Consider the following 13,751-nt stretch of genomic DNA (forward strand, 5'->3'; position numbering starts at 1 on the left):
GCACTTGTGGTGTATGTACCCGTGTTGTGCTTTCACCCTAGACATACAGATTTTTGAAAAAAAATCAAAATTTTATAACATTTTGGAAACATTCGCAAAATCAAATGTTATAATTTTTTGAAAAATCTGGATTTGTTGTAATATATAATCTTCGACCAAGTTTTTCGTCCTGTTTTTTCATTTTCGTCGCATTTTTTGGAGACTTTTGTCCTCTTTATAGACTTTTAGTTATATTTTCATTTTTTTCCTTTTTCGTTGAATTTTATGTCATCGTTTTTAAAGTCTTCTTGTGAGCTTTCTTAGTTCTCTTTTTTATGACCGTTTTTTGGCTCCCTTTTTTTCTGGATTTTTTGACGTTTTTTTTTTGTTCGCCTTTTTTGAATTCCCTGTTTTTGTAATATTTTGTTTTGTTACTTCAAAAACTAGTGCTAAAGTGTCCCCGAGATTCTTTCAAACTACTTCAAAAATATAAGAAAAAAAAATATCCGAGATTCTTTCAAATTAATTTAAAAACAAGAAGCAAGTAGTCGCCGATATGCTTTCAGATTTTTTCAAAAACAATACATAGAAAGATCCCCGAGATTTTTTCAAATTACTTCAAAAACAAGACACAAGAGGTCCCCGAGATTTTTTCAAATTACTTTAAATATATCAGGGATTACAAGACTGGGGTCCCCGAGATTCTTTCAAATTACTTCAAAAACTAGTGCTAAAGTGTCCGTCCCCCAGATTCTTTAAAACTACTTCAAAAACAACAAAAGAATCATCCGAGATTCTTTCAAACTACTTCAAAAATAAACAAAAAAAAAATTATGCGAGGTTCTTTGAAATTAATTTAAAAACAAGAGGCAAGTAGTCGCCGAGATGCTTTCAGATTTTTTCAAAAACAATACATAGAAAGATCGCCGAGATTTTTTCAAATTACTTTAAATTCATCAGGGATTATAAGACTGGGGTCTCCGAGATTCTTGCAAATTACTTCAAAAACTAGTGCTGAAGTGTCCCCGTTCAAACTACTTCAAAAACAACAAAAGTATTATCCGAGATTCTTTCAAACTAATTCAAAAATATAACAAAAAAAAATTATCCGAGATTCTTTCAAATTAATTTAAAAACAAGAGGCAAGTAGTCGCCGAGGGGCTTTTAGATTTTTTCAAAAACAATAGACAGAAAGATCCCCGAGATTCTTTCAAATTATTTCCAAAAATAGTGCTAAAGTGTCCCCGAGATTCTTTCAGACTACTTCAAAAACAACAAAAGAATTATCCGAGATTCTTTCAAACTACTTCAAAAACTAGTGCTAAAGTGTCTCCGAGATTCTTTCAAACTACTTCAAAAACAACAAAAGAATTATCCGAGATTCTTTCAAACTACTTCATCATATTTATGTATTTAACTTTTTCTAGTCGTTTTTTATGGAATTGTTTTGTTGTCCAATAATAACATTTTACCATGAAAATTTTACCCTTACAAATCCTCTTTAGCTACAATTTAACAATCTACACGTGTTTTTGTTTTAACTTTTAGGGACCATCATTACAAAAATTAAATTGGCAAAATCAAATTTTATAGTTTATCTGTGAACTGAATTTGTTTGATTGTACTTCAGGAGCTAGGGAAGTTCTGTCTAAATAATTTTGGACCAATTATTGTTTGTTCATATGTAATCGTAATTTAATGATCTATCAAAATCCGTTCATGTAAGTCGCAATTTAACAAAATATCGTTTTGCATCGTGACACCTTGAAACTAAAAACAATAGCGTTTACAAAATTTCAATACATAATTTGGAATGATCTATGAAATTAAAAAAAAAACCCTTAAATTTAATTGACAGATTTTATCAGAATATTTTTGAAGACATGACAAGCTTACACCATTGTCTTGTAATTGTAATACTATTAATAATACAATGATCATGTCAGATAATTACTGTAGGTAATAAACTAATTACATAATGGTTTAATTTGATTTATGAGCGAATTGTGCGATATGGTTTTCTAGGTTAATGTGACGAAGTTGCTACCATTACGGCATTGTTTTAAATTTGAATAAAAAGCGAGTTAACAAAGTAAGAAATTCTGGGAGCGTTTTTCCGCGCCGCCTCTGTCTCTTTTTAAATTATGGAGCGCATAATTCAAGGATAGATTGCCTACTTTGCGGTTCGTTTCTCTTCTGGAGTTGTCCTTTGTTATTTTAATTCTCCCTGTCTGCGGAGGTAAGCGAGCTTTAACAATTCTTGGCTGGATGCTAAAGTGAAATATATGGAGTTGAACCGAAATTGGAAAATATTTAAATTTATTACTGCAAGTGACAACTACAGTTACATTTATGGATGTTGTAAGTTGTGCGAGTTTGAAATTCTCTATTTTCTCCCCGAAAGAGACGTTACATATTTATTCACGTGTTAAGTCTTTCGAAAATTTCCTGTTACGTTACAAAGGCGATAAATCATATCCATTTTGCCGATTTTTCAGAAAATTATTCAGTTTCAGATTTATAATCAGATTATGGATGCTGTAATGATTCATTCGCGACGAGAGGATTCTTTGTTTTTTACATATATGTGAAATTGTGTGATGGATTTCGTTGAATTATTGACCGAATTTCCGTGATGAATAGGGAGTAACGACCGTGTTAACAGCGAGAAGAAATGTAATTTTATTTTGAGCCAATGGGTACCATTTCATCGCTCTTAAATCACCTTTATAGCATCGGACAAGTCGCTTTAAAATCAAATCTAGAATAACAAAGCTTGACAAAACAACGTCGATACTGCACTCGTAAAATTCTATTTACTGTTTTAGATATTGTTGCTTCGTGTATCATAAAGATATTCACTTTGTTTGGATTATAAATTCGTATCGTGGAAACATTCAGTTATCGAAAGTTATTTCTTTCGTATCAATAAAATAAGAAAGAAAATCCGTTCCCTATCATAACCATGATTGTGTATAAACTGATACCTATATGAAATCACCATATATTCGCTCGTAAATCATATTTTACGTATTTCCGTTGCCCGCAGTCGTATCTCTAGAATAAGTTTGACAAAACAAGGGGCGCATTATCTGATACGATACGCCACGAAAATCTGTACGATACTGTAGGCTCTACAAACAACTTCCAAACTCAGCCAGGAAGTTTATTAAGTTCACGATCTTATTTTCAGGCCATAATATAACTTCACGGTGAGTTCAGAGATGATCGCTTTTCCACACAATTAAGTCAATCTGACACTACTTCCTTTCCGATAAATTACGACCATAACACACGAAATTAACATTTCACGAAAAACTCCTGAACTCAATAAAATTTTGAATGTTTTTGAAGCTATATAAACTTGACGCTTCTAAGCCGAGTTGCCCTTTGATGTCTACTGACGTTCAATAGAGTATTGAACAGAGCGAAAAATTTCCATTTTAGTACATTCCGTCGTTATTCTGGTCGTTATCACAGAGATAAATTCAGCAATTTATTTAACAAATAAAATATTTTATGTTTTATTAGTTATTGTAATTATATAAGGTCGTAAAATTAGTTGCTGAATAATTCATATTGTTTTTATTGTTAACGTGTCATAAACTTGGTGCTATCTTTTGAAGACACTCCATATTCGCTAATGATACAAATAAAAATGACACACTAAACTATGCAGCCAAGTTGTCCTTAACCAACTAAACTAAACCATAAAGGCCACAGGATTTCTTCCATTGCGTCACGCTTCCGTTCGGATTTTTGCGTATAGATCCGTGCAAATTGGAGGTCTCGAGATACCATTTCGCTCGGCACTGCCTCCGCTTGATGACTAATTGAAGGAAATGAGAAGACAAGAGAGGGTGAAAATGTGGCGATACGAAAGTTAGGTAAAGTTCGAGTTCATAGGGCGCAACCGAGCAGAATGTTTGGTCTAGTAGAAGTGTTTCGAGGGAAAACAACTATTTTGATTTAGAAGATACGGAAGTGTCGACACTAGTACGGATTTATGTTTTGTCTCAACGAAGCGGTGTAATGGCAAGCCGGGACAGCGGAGAATTCCGGCAGAGGGCGCCGAAGGCGTCCGTCACCGCCGTCAAACACACAAAGCCGCCGTCAGCTATCGGAGCAATTATTGTTCGTTGTCTAATTAATTGCTTAAATGAAGCTGAAACTATTAAGAATCCAGAACGAAGAGGAGGGACACGTGCACGAGAGTCGAGAGCGGCATCTGCGAAACGCAACGAGACCGACGCAGGGACGCTCCGCGACGTACGTCACGTGCGGTTTCCCGAACAAAACCTGTCAATTTCGACGGGGATGAAGCATCATGGAGACGCTGTCCGCAAACGAACGTCAAACAATAATCTCGTTCATTACGTTAAGAACTAACAGGAGGTGTATATGTCCGTTATAATTTGCAAATTTGCTATGACAGCTCGCACGTGACTAATTATATAATTGCGAATAAAATACACGACGAATGTTACATTGACGTGACGTTTACGAGGGAAAAGTTCGCTCGGTTTTAGGGTCCAGATATCACGCACCCTACATGGTGCCACAGTGGCGAAGAACTGTCACTTTGGAGTCTGTTAGGTAAAGGCTATTTGAATGACAATTACACGAACAGTAAATTTGTCACAAAGAACAATGGTGAAGTTGTGTTGTTTAGTTTGGCTGGTAGATGTCGAGACAGATTTTACAGATTTTTTATCTCTGTAGCGTCGTACGTCTTCACGTCGTAATTAGTGACCGGTTTTGTAAACGAAAGAAAATTGTAACATCTACCATATCAGAACAAAATTGCATTTTTACATCCCGTATAAGCTAAGGAAGTGTTGTAATACGCTCGAACCAAAAGTTGTGCAATCATTCCCACTAATAATTTAATGACGTCCACACAAAATGTTTTTTAGTAAAGGTCATTTAAATTTTATAACATATCATACTTCTATACATGTGGTTTATGAATCTACCTTGATTTTGTTTACTATTACATTTTCTATTGTTTAAACCCTCGTGTACAGCCGCGGTTTAGCGATAGCGCGCTCGCTTTGCAAACGAAAGGATCGGAATGATTCATCCTATTTTCCCGAAAATTTGAAAATTAAACATTGTTTTTATTAGTATTCCATTGCACCTTTTCCATTTGATGTAAGTGTCCTTGCCAAAATGTTAATGACGTTATCACAAAATTTTGTTTTGGAAAATTCACTTGAAACATACGCATAGCATGCTTCTTACTTGTAATTTTTCGGATATTTTTCCAAATTTTAATTTATCTGGGTGTGTGATTTGTGTATTCGACAAAAATAAAAATAATATAAATTATCATGACATAATAAACAATATCAAAATTAATTATTTATACCGTTTAAATATATCATCCGCATCAATATGTCATAATTAAACCGAAAACCGCAATCTCATCGTGACGTACGATGACGTCACTGTCACGTGAGCTATCTGAGCAAAGGTCAAGTTTTTCGGTCCTTTGTGTTCAATTTTGATTTCGGTCTGGTAGCAGCAACATCGGAGCATTCGGAGCTCCGTTTTGGATTAAAATTAGCGAAAATCTTTTGCGTTAGTGCTGTTAACACGATGAAAAGTGAATATTTTCCAAAAATGCGCCAAAACGAAGTACGTACAAAGTATGTTATAATTTATCGAGGTCCGTGATTCGTATATTCGACAAATACAAAAAATTATACATTATCATGACACAGTAAACAATATTTAAACATAATTAATATTATTTATACTGTTTAAATATGATAAGTATTAATATGTCATAACTAAACCGAAAACCGTTTTCCTACAAACATTAAGTTATTAAAAACAATTCACTTTGTTTAAACATTGTTAAATTAACCTCAAAAATGTATAATTTCCAGGCCAAAATATCACCCTTGTACCAGATACTTCGTAACTACTGTAATGTTGAAGCGGATTTGGGTATATTTTGCTGTAGTTTGCAAGAAATCAAATTTAGATTTGGTTAAAAATCTCATTTTCATATCTATGTTCTTTTTGTTTTTTCCTTATTTGTAATAATTTATCGAGATTCTTGATTCGTATATTCGACAAATATAAAAATAATATAAATTATGATGACATAATTAACAATATTTAAACATAATTAACATTATTTATATGGTTTAAATATATGATAAGCATCAATATGTCATAATTAAATCGAAAACCGATTTCCTACAAACATGAAGTTATTAAAAACAATTCAATGTGTTTAAATATTGCTAAACTAACTCCGAAAATGTGCAATTCCCCAGGCGAAATTTGAAAAATAATTTTTGCAATGTCATCGTAACGTACGATGACGTCACGTGAGCTATCTGAGTAAAGGTCAAGTTTTGCGGTCCTTTGTGTTCACTTTTGATTTCAGTCTGCTAGCAGCAACATCGGAGTATTCTGAGCTCCTTTTTGGATTAAAAGTAACGCGTTTTCGCGAATTTCTAATTTATTGTTAATAAATACTAGTGAAAAGTTTGGCGTTAGTGCTGTGAACATGAAGTAAAGTGGAACTTTTTCCAAAAAAAAAAAACCGAAAACGGAGTAAGTACGACTTGAGTTTTAATTTATCGAGGCTCGTGAGTCATATATTCAACAAATATAAAAAAATTATAAATTATCATGACACAATAAACAATGTTTAATCATAATTAACATTTATATTGTTTAAATGTGATAAGTATAAATATGTCATAATTAAACCGAAAACCGTTTTCCTATAAACATGAAGTTATTAAAAACAATTCAAAATATTTAATTTTAACCCCAAAAATGCGCAATTTTCCTGCCAAAATATGAAATAATTTTTGCAATCTCATCGTGACGTATGATGACGTCACTGTCACGTGAGCTACCTGAATAAAGGTGACGTTTTTCGGTCCTTTGTGTTTAATTTTGATTTCGATCTGATAGCGACAACTTCGGCGTGTCGTTTTGGCGTAAAATTAACGCGTTTTCGCGAATTCATAATTTATTGTTAATAAATATTGGCGAAAATGTTTTGCGTTAGTGCTGTGAACACGATGGAAAATGGAAATTTTTCCAAAAATGCGCCAAAACGGAGTACGTACGAATTATGTTATAATTTATCGAGGTCCTTGATTCGTATATTCGACAATTATAAAAATAATATAAATTATGATGACATAATAAACAATATTTAAACTTAATTAACATTATTTATACCGTTTAAATATGTGATAAGCATCAATATGTCATAATTAAACCGAAAACCGTTTTCCTACAAACATGAAGTTATTAAAAACAATTCAATGTATTTAAATATTGCTAAACCAAATCCGAAAATGTGCAATTCGTCAGCCAAAATTTGAAAAATAATTGTTGCAAACTCATCGTGACGTAAGATGGTTTCACTGTCACGTGAACTATCTGAGTAAAGGTCAAGTTTTTCGGTCCTTTGTGTTCAGTTTTGATTTCAGTCTGGTAGCAGCAACATCGGAGCATTCTGTGCTCCGTTTTGGATTAAAAGTAACCCGTTTTTGCGAATTTCTAATTTATTCTTAATAAATTACTGAAAATGTTTGGCGTTTGTGCTGTGAACATGAAGGAAAGTGGACATTTTTCCAAAAAAACCCAAATAAACGGAGTAACTACGACTTGAGTTTTAATTTATCGATATAAAAAAATTATAAATATTCATGGAACAGTAAACAATGTTTAATCATAATTAACATTTATACTGTTTAAATGTGATAAGTATAAATATGTCATAATTAAACCGAAAACCGTTTTTCTATAAACATGAAGTTATTAAAAACAATTCAAAATATTTAAATTTTGTCAAATTAACCCCAAGAATGCGCAATTTTCCTGCCAAAATATGAAATAATTTTTGCAATCTCATCGTGACGTACGATGACGTCACTGTCACGTGAGCTACCTGAACAAAGGTGGCGGTTTTCGGTCCTTTGTGTTCAGTTTTCATTTCGATCTGATAGCGACAAATTCGGCGTGTCGTTTTGGTGTAAAATTAATGCGTTTTCGCGAATTGGTAATTTATTGTTAATAAATATTAGTAAAAATGTTTGGCGTTAGTGCTGTAAACATGAAGGAAAGTGGATATTTTTCCAAAAAATCCCGAAAACGGAGCAAGTACGACTTAAGTTTTAATTTATCGGGGCCCGTGATTCGTATATTCGACAAAAATACAAAAATGATAAATTATCGTGACACAGTAAACAATGTTTCAACATAATTAACATTATTTATACTGTTTAAATATGATAAGTATAAATATGTCATAATTAAACCGACAACCGTTTTCCTATAAACATGAAGTTATTAAAAACAATTCAAAATACTTAAATTTTGTCAAATTAACCCCAAAAATGCGCAATTTTCCTGCCAAAATATGAGAAATAATTTTTGCAATCTCATAGTGACGTATGATGACGTCATTATCACTTGACCTACCTGAACAAAGGAGGCGTTTTTCGCTCCTTTGTGTTCAGTTTTTATTTCGATCTGATAGCGACTTCGGCGTGTCGTTTTGGCGTAAAATTAACGCGTTTTCGCGAATTCGTAATTTATTGTTAATAAATATTAGTAAAAATGTTTTGCGTTAGTGCTGTTAACACGATGGAAAGTGGATATTTTTCTAAAAATGCGCCAAAACGATGTACATACGAATTATATTATAATTTATCGAGGTCTTTGATTCGTATATTCGACAAATATAAAAACAATATAAATTATCATGACACAATAAATGATATTTAAACATAATTGACATTATTTATACCGTTTAAATATATATTAAGCATCAATATGTCATAATTAAATCAAAAACCGCTTTCCTACATCCTACAAACATGAAGTTTTTAAAAACAATTCAATATCTTTCAATATTGGTCAATTAACTCCGAAAATGTGCAATTCCCGAGCCAAAATTTGAAAAATAATTTTTGCAATCTCATCATGACCTACGTCACTGTCACCTGAGCTGTCTGAGCAAAGGTCAGGTTTTTCGGTCCTTTGTGTTTAGTTTTGATTTCTGGTAGCAGCAACATAGGCGCATTCGAAGCTATGATAAGCATCAATATGTCATAAGTAAAGCGAAAACCGTTTTCCTACAAAGATGAAGCTATTAAAAACGATTCACTTTGTTTAAAGATTGTTAAATTAACCCCAAAAATGTACAATCTCCAGGCCAAAATATGAAAAATAATTTTTGCAATGTCATCGTGACGTATGATGACGTCACTGTCACGTGAGCTATCTGAGCAAAGGTCAAGTTTCTCACCAAATAGATCCGATTTTTCACACCAGTAGGATTGAGACAGACGAAGATATTACAAAATAGAAAACTAAAAGTCACTATTGACGTCGAACACAAACGAAATTACCCATAAGTTTACAGTAATTGTTGTAATTTGGATCCTCTTATCAGATAAACCAATCAATACTGATTAGTCTGAATTTTTTTTTTAGTTTACCACAATTTTGGCCGTATGCGAATTATTGATTTATAGGTTACTTTATTTAACTATATTTATTCGCAAAATTTTGAACTGACGTCACCAATTATTTGGAGGGGATACGTAAATACCTTCTGATTAAAAATTTATCGTGTTTATCATAATTTAAAACATCTGCAATATTTCAAAGCATTCTGCGTTGTGTGCAAAACATGTATTGTTGTTAGCACTAATAAGCGCATTAGTATTATTATATTTTATGTTTTTTTATGCAATTTTACCCATAGAAACAACATTTTAGCTATACTAAAATAATACAGGGTTTCTATAAATGATTATAGGGTCGAAGTAGGTTATGGACACGTGCCGCCTATCATTTTTTGCGTATTTTACTAAATGTCCAAGGACTCACGACAGATACTACATTAATAACGAGTGAGAGTGTCATAATGAGGCATAATTTCAGCGAACCACAAAGTAAGTACCTGTCAGTTTGGACTAAGCATATGTTTAGAATTCCAGTAAATTGAAATAGTCCCGTGCATAGATAAATATGAGATCTTCGCCTAAATGTATACTAAGTGTAGTTTTTGTTTTCGTAAAAAAATGTAAGCCATCAGCTTGTGTGCCTGTGTTTATAATAATCATCGGCTAAGTTGTTTGTTTAATATATGTCTGAAGTGCCAATATATAAAGCAGTGAAGCTATTTGGATTGTGAAGTGGGAACCTTTCAACCCGAATAAAGTAGAAAGACGGACAAAAAACGGTAGACAGTACATTCGGTTCTTGCCGTATTAGTGACGTCCGTAACAGGTCGATGTAAAAAAATCATCTAGCTGATACAACGCACTGGGATGAAATAAATCTGCCAGAAATCGGCGGGAGAACGATCGACCTGTCAGATGTTAGTACAGGATTTGATTTTTTTTCTGTTATTTTGATTATCTTGTCCGCAAGTGTTCGTTTTGTGGTCCGGTCATTCGTGCAACATCTTTTGTTTAAAAGACGTATTAGAGATCGTTTATTGCTGGCGAGTTATTTGTCGGATAGGTAAGCTCGATGATGGTAATGTACGATTCTCCGTAAGAAAAGCCATCAATTTGGCAAGGCCTAACGAGATGATGTCGATGGCGCCTGCGGCTTTGTCTTCGGCTTAACCGGCAAACAATCGCTTGCATTAGTCATTCTATCTTTGATTCGAGAATGCATTAATGAGACAATCGCGAAGATGCCCTTTAAGCTTCCATTACCTTGATGACAAAGCCATCTTAATCCTCGTCGCGCTCCACGAAACGCCCGCAGCTAAGGACTTTAATTGTTATCATTTGATTGTGGAATACTCCTCCTTTGCCACAAGGCTCTCACCAGTACTGCTTAATATTTATACGTCCCTAACGCAGTGTTTAAGTGCTGTAACTCGTTCGTGGGCCATAACTAAGCCCACAGAACTAAGTGCCCCATAAACCGAACTCACTTTTCATCCGACTTTATGATTTGTAATTCTAAGATGTAACCATAATCCCATCCTGCGTTACACGTTAATTTAATAAACAAGACGATAATTGCGCTTTATAAGCACTGTAACGTTTAATCTCGTAATTGTATCATTCGCAAACTGCATACGCGTTTTATAATTCACTCTAAAACTATTACGGCCTTGCGTGCCGTACAGAAATGAGATTTACCGCCAATCTGGTCAGCCAGAGCACTAAACGAACCCGCATCCCGGAATTGCGGACGTATTTTGTTCTTTCCGCCACCCCGATATAAGCCCACCATCTCCATATAAATAGCCCTGCGAGGAATGCAAAACACCCATAAATCATCGATTATTTCTACTGAGTACTAAATGATGCTTCAAAAATACTGACGCCGACCAATGGTCACTCTTTCGACTACACAAAACAAAGCTTTACGACGTCGCAAACTGCCGTCCTAACAACCCCGATTTTCATAAAGTAGGGTTTTAATGTACCTGCGAAAAAACGGCTTCTGGGTTAAAGAATATAATAACTGTCATCGGCTTTCGCGATCAATGTTGGCAGCATCGTAAAGGTAAATTGGTTTGAGGCAACTCGTTATAGGGAACGGAGTAAAAAATCACCGAAAACGGTAAAAAAAAAAACAAAAGTGAAGTAGACGTTTTGTTAATTCAAAACGTGACAGGTGATATGATTTAAGCATGCGAAGTCAGTGACATTTGTGTATTTAAAAATTACAAACGTCAGTTTATGAAAGTAAATGAGGTGTAGCTATATCAAAGGAGGCGGAGATTGTACAGGTGGGTTGAAACTTCGCTGGTGGTTTTTGACTAAGCAGTGCTGAGTTAGTTGATCTCAAATGGCAATTAGCGGTTATAGTGCATTAAGCATAGATTTACGAGCATATTTGATCGGTTGGCAATGTAATGAATATATAAACATCAATTAATAGGAGCCCCTCGTCATATATAACGTAGATATGATAGAATGCATCGTGTTATGTTTACTTAGAGAATGCAGGATCGCGCGTTTGTACAACTCACGTTCCACCATTACGTGAATAATACATTGGCAATAGAGCGTAGCTAACACTAGCACTGTCGCTATCTCTGCTCCAGTGATAATGCCGGTTAGTTATTGGACGGTTATTGGCACCCATAAAGACCCGATTACGAAGACGACCTGACATCTGTATCAAATCCCTGCAACACGTTGATGAAAAACTTCTCATCAGGAAATTCCACTCTGTTATTGCATCCCTCGAAGATTGGCCGTACGAGAACTCATAGCTGAAATGTTGTTATTATAGTAACTAATTAGCCCGAAATCGATTTGTATTATAAAATCAATCACAATTACTCGCTATTAGTTGAGTCACTCATTACGTATATTATTAGAGTGGAGTATGCATATTTAGACCCTTCGATGTGGGTGTTCTGGCCTGGAGGTCGAGAAGGATGAGGGCCAGTCAACGCCGTTTTAATTGCAAACTGGCGCATACATTCAGTGCATCCCTATAGCCCGGCTGTTGCTAGCGTGGAAACGGTCCTAGGGTGCATTGTTCTTGTTTACATGACGACATGAAGGCTATAGGTGCCACAAACTGACCACATATGCAGCATATGCATCACGAACAATATTGAATCTACTAATGGACTAATACTATTATTAACTAAAATATCCACCATGTCGCATCAAATTTTTCTGTGCAATGGAAAATAATTACACATGCAACAACGCTGATCAATATCGGTGACCCTAGACAACGACCATCAGACACATTTAACGTCTAAAAACTATTCGCATGTGTAAGATTCGCATTGGGGCGGTTAAATGCGTTAGTGAGCAATTCTCGTAAGCTCGGATTTTTTCATTTAAATTATCACCGATCAGTTAAAGAGGGAGTAATAAACAGGAATATCGATATGTAATAGCGTTATGAGCGCTGCTTGCAAATTGGGGCAAAATGGTGTCGGAATTATTTTCAATTTATGCAGCAAGCAGAGTGGATGGCAATGCTAATTTCGGTATTAAATTTCACGTGCCAAACACAATTTTGGTGAAATATTCTAATTGTACAAACAGATTTGTCGGTGCGACAGTTTGGGGTTAATGCAGATGGACTTAACGACAAGTAAAGCTTGATCTATTAAAGTGCGCTTGGAACCAAATCGACCGCGGCACATATATTCATGAGTTAGTTGTATTAGAAACGTTCCGTAAATTTATAGCTCTTCCACTCAATGACCTCACCGGTTTTTCTCTTGCGATAACTCAGTTATGTAAAATTTTACGTTTAATGTGGTTTTAATATCTTTTCCATAATGACAATTAGTTATCCGTGCATGATTAATTAGGTCTTATTGTTGCAGAATTATGAACCATTGTGTGTTACACAACGACAGAATAGAGTCCATAGGGTATTGCATTATTACCGGTGTCAAGAACGGTCATGTCACTACACGATCGATTAGGAAATGCATTATTGTACAGGTGCGCTAAAACGAGATTAGTCGGACATTTTCGAACTAATAGCTTTGATGTTGACGGACACGCAGCACTGTTTGGTCGTTTGCCGATTAGCGTGCATTATGCTAAACAGTGCGTCGCATCTCAGCTTATGTGACGTTTGTTAATCAATGGCATTGCTGTAAATCACGTTCCCTGCGGACTGGACACGTCTAAAGCTGACCCGATACATGCATCAAACTGTTTGTAATTGCCAACTATCTGATCTGATAGATCATATTTTGGTCAAGCTACTCTGATTAAGATACAGCTTCCCATATATTGTCATCGGTAACCCAAATCCCTTTGAAGTAC

This window comes from Zophobas morio, unplaced genomic scaffold (assembly GCF_036711695.1).
Source record: "Zophobas morio isolate AGI-343-1 ecotype UQ-CSIRO unplaced genomic scaffold, CSIRO_AGI_Zmor_V1 ptg000044l, whole genome shotgun sequence".
Classification (NCBI taxonomy): Eukaryota; Metazoa; Arthropoda; class Insecta; order Coleoptera; family Tenebrionidae; genus Zophobas; species Zophobas morio.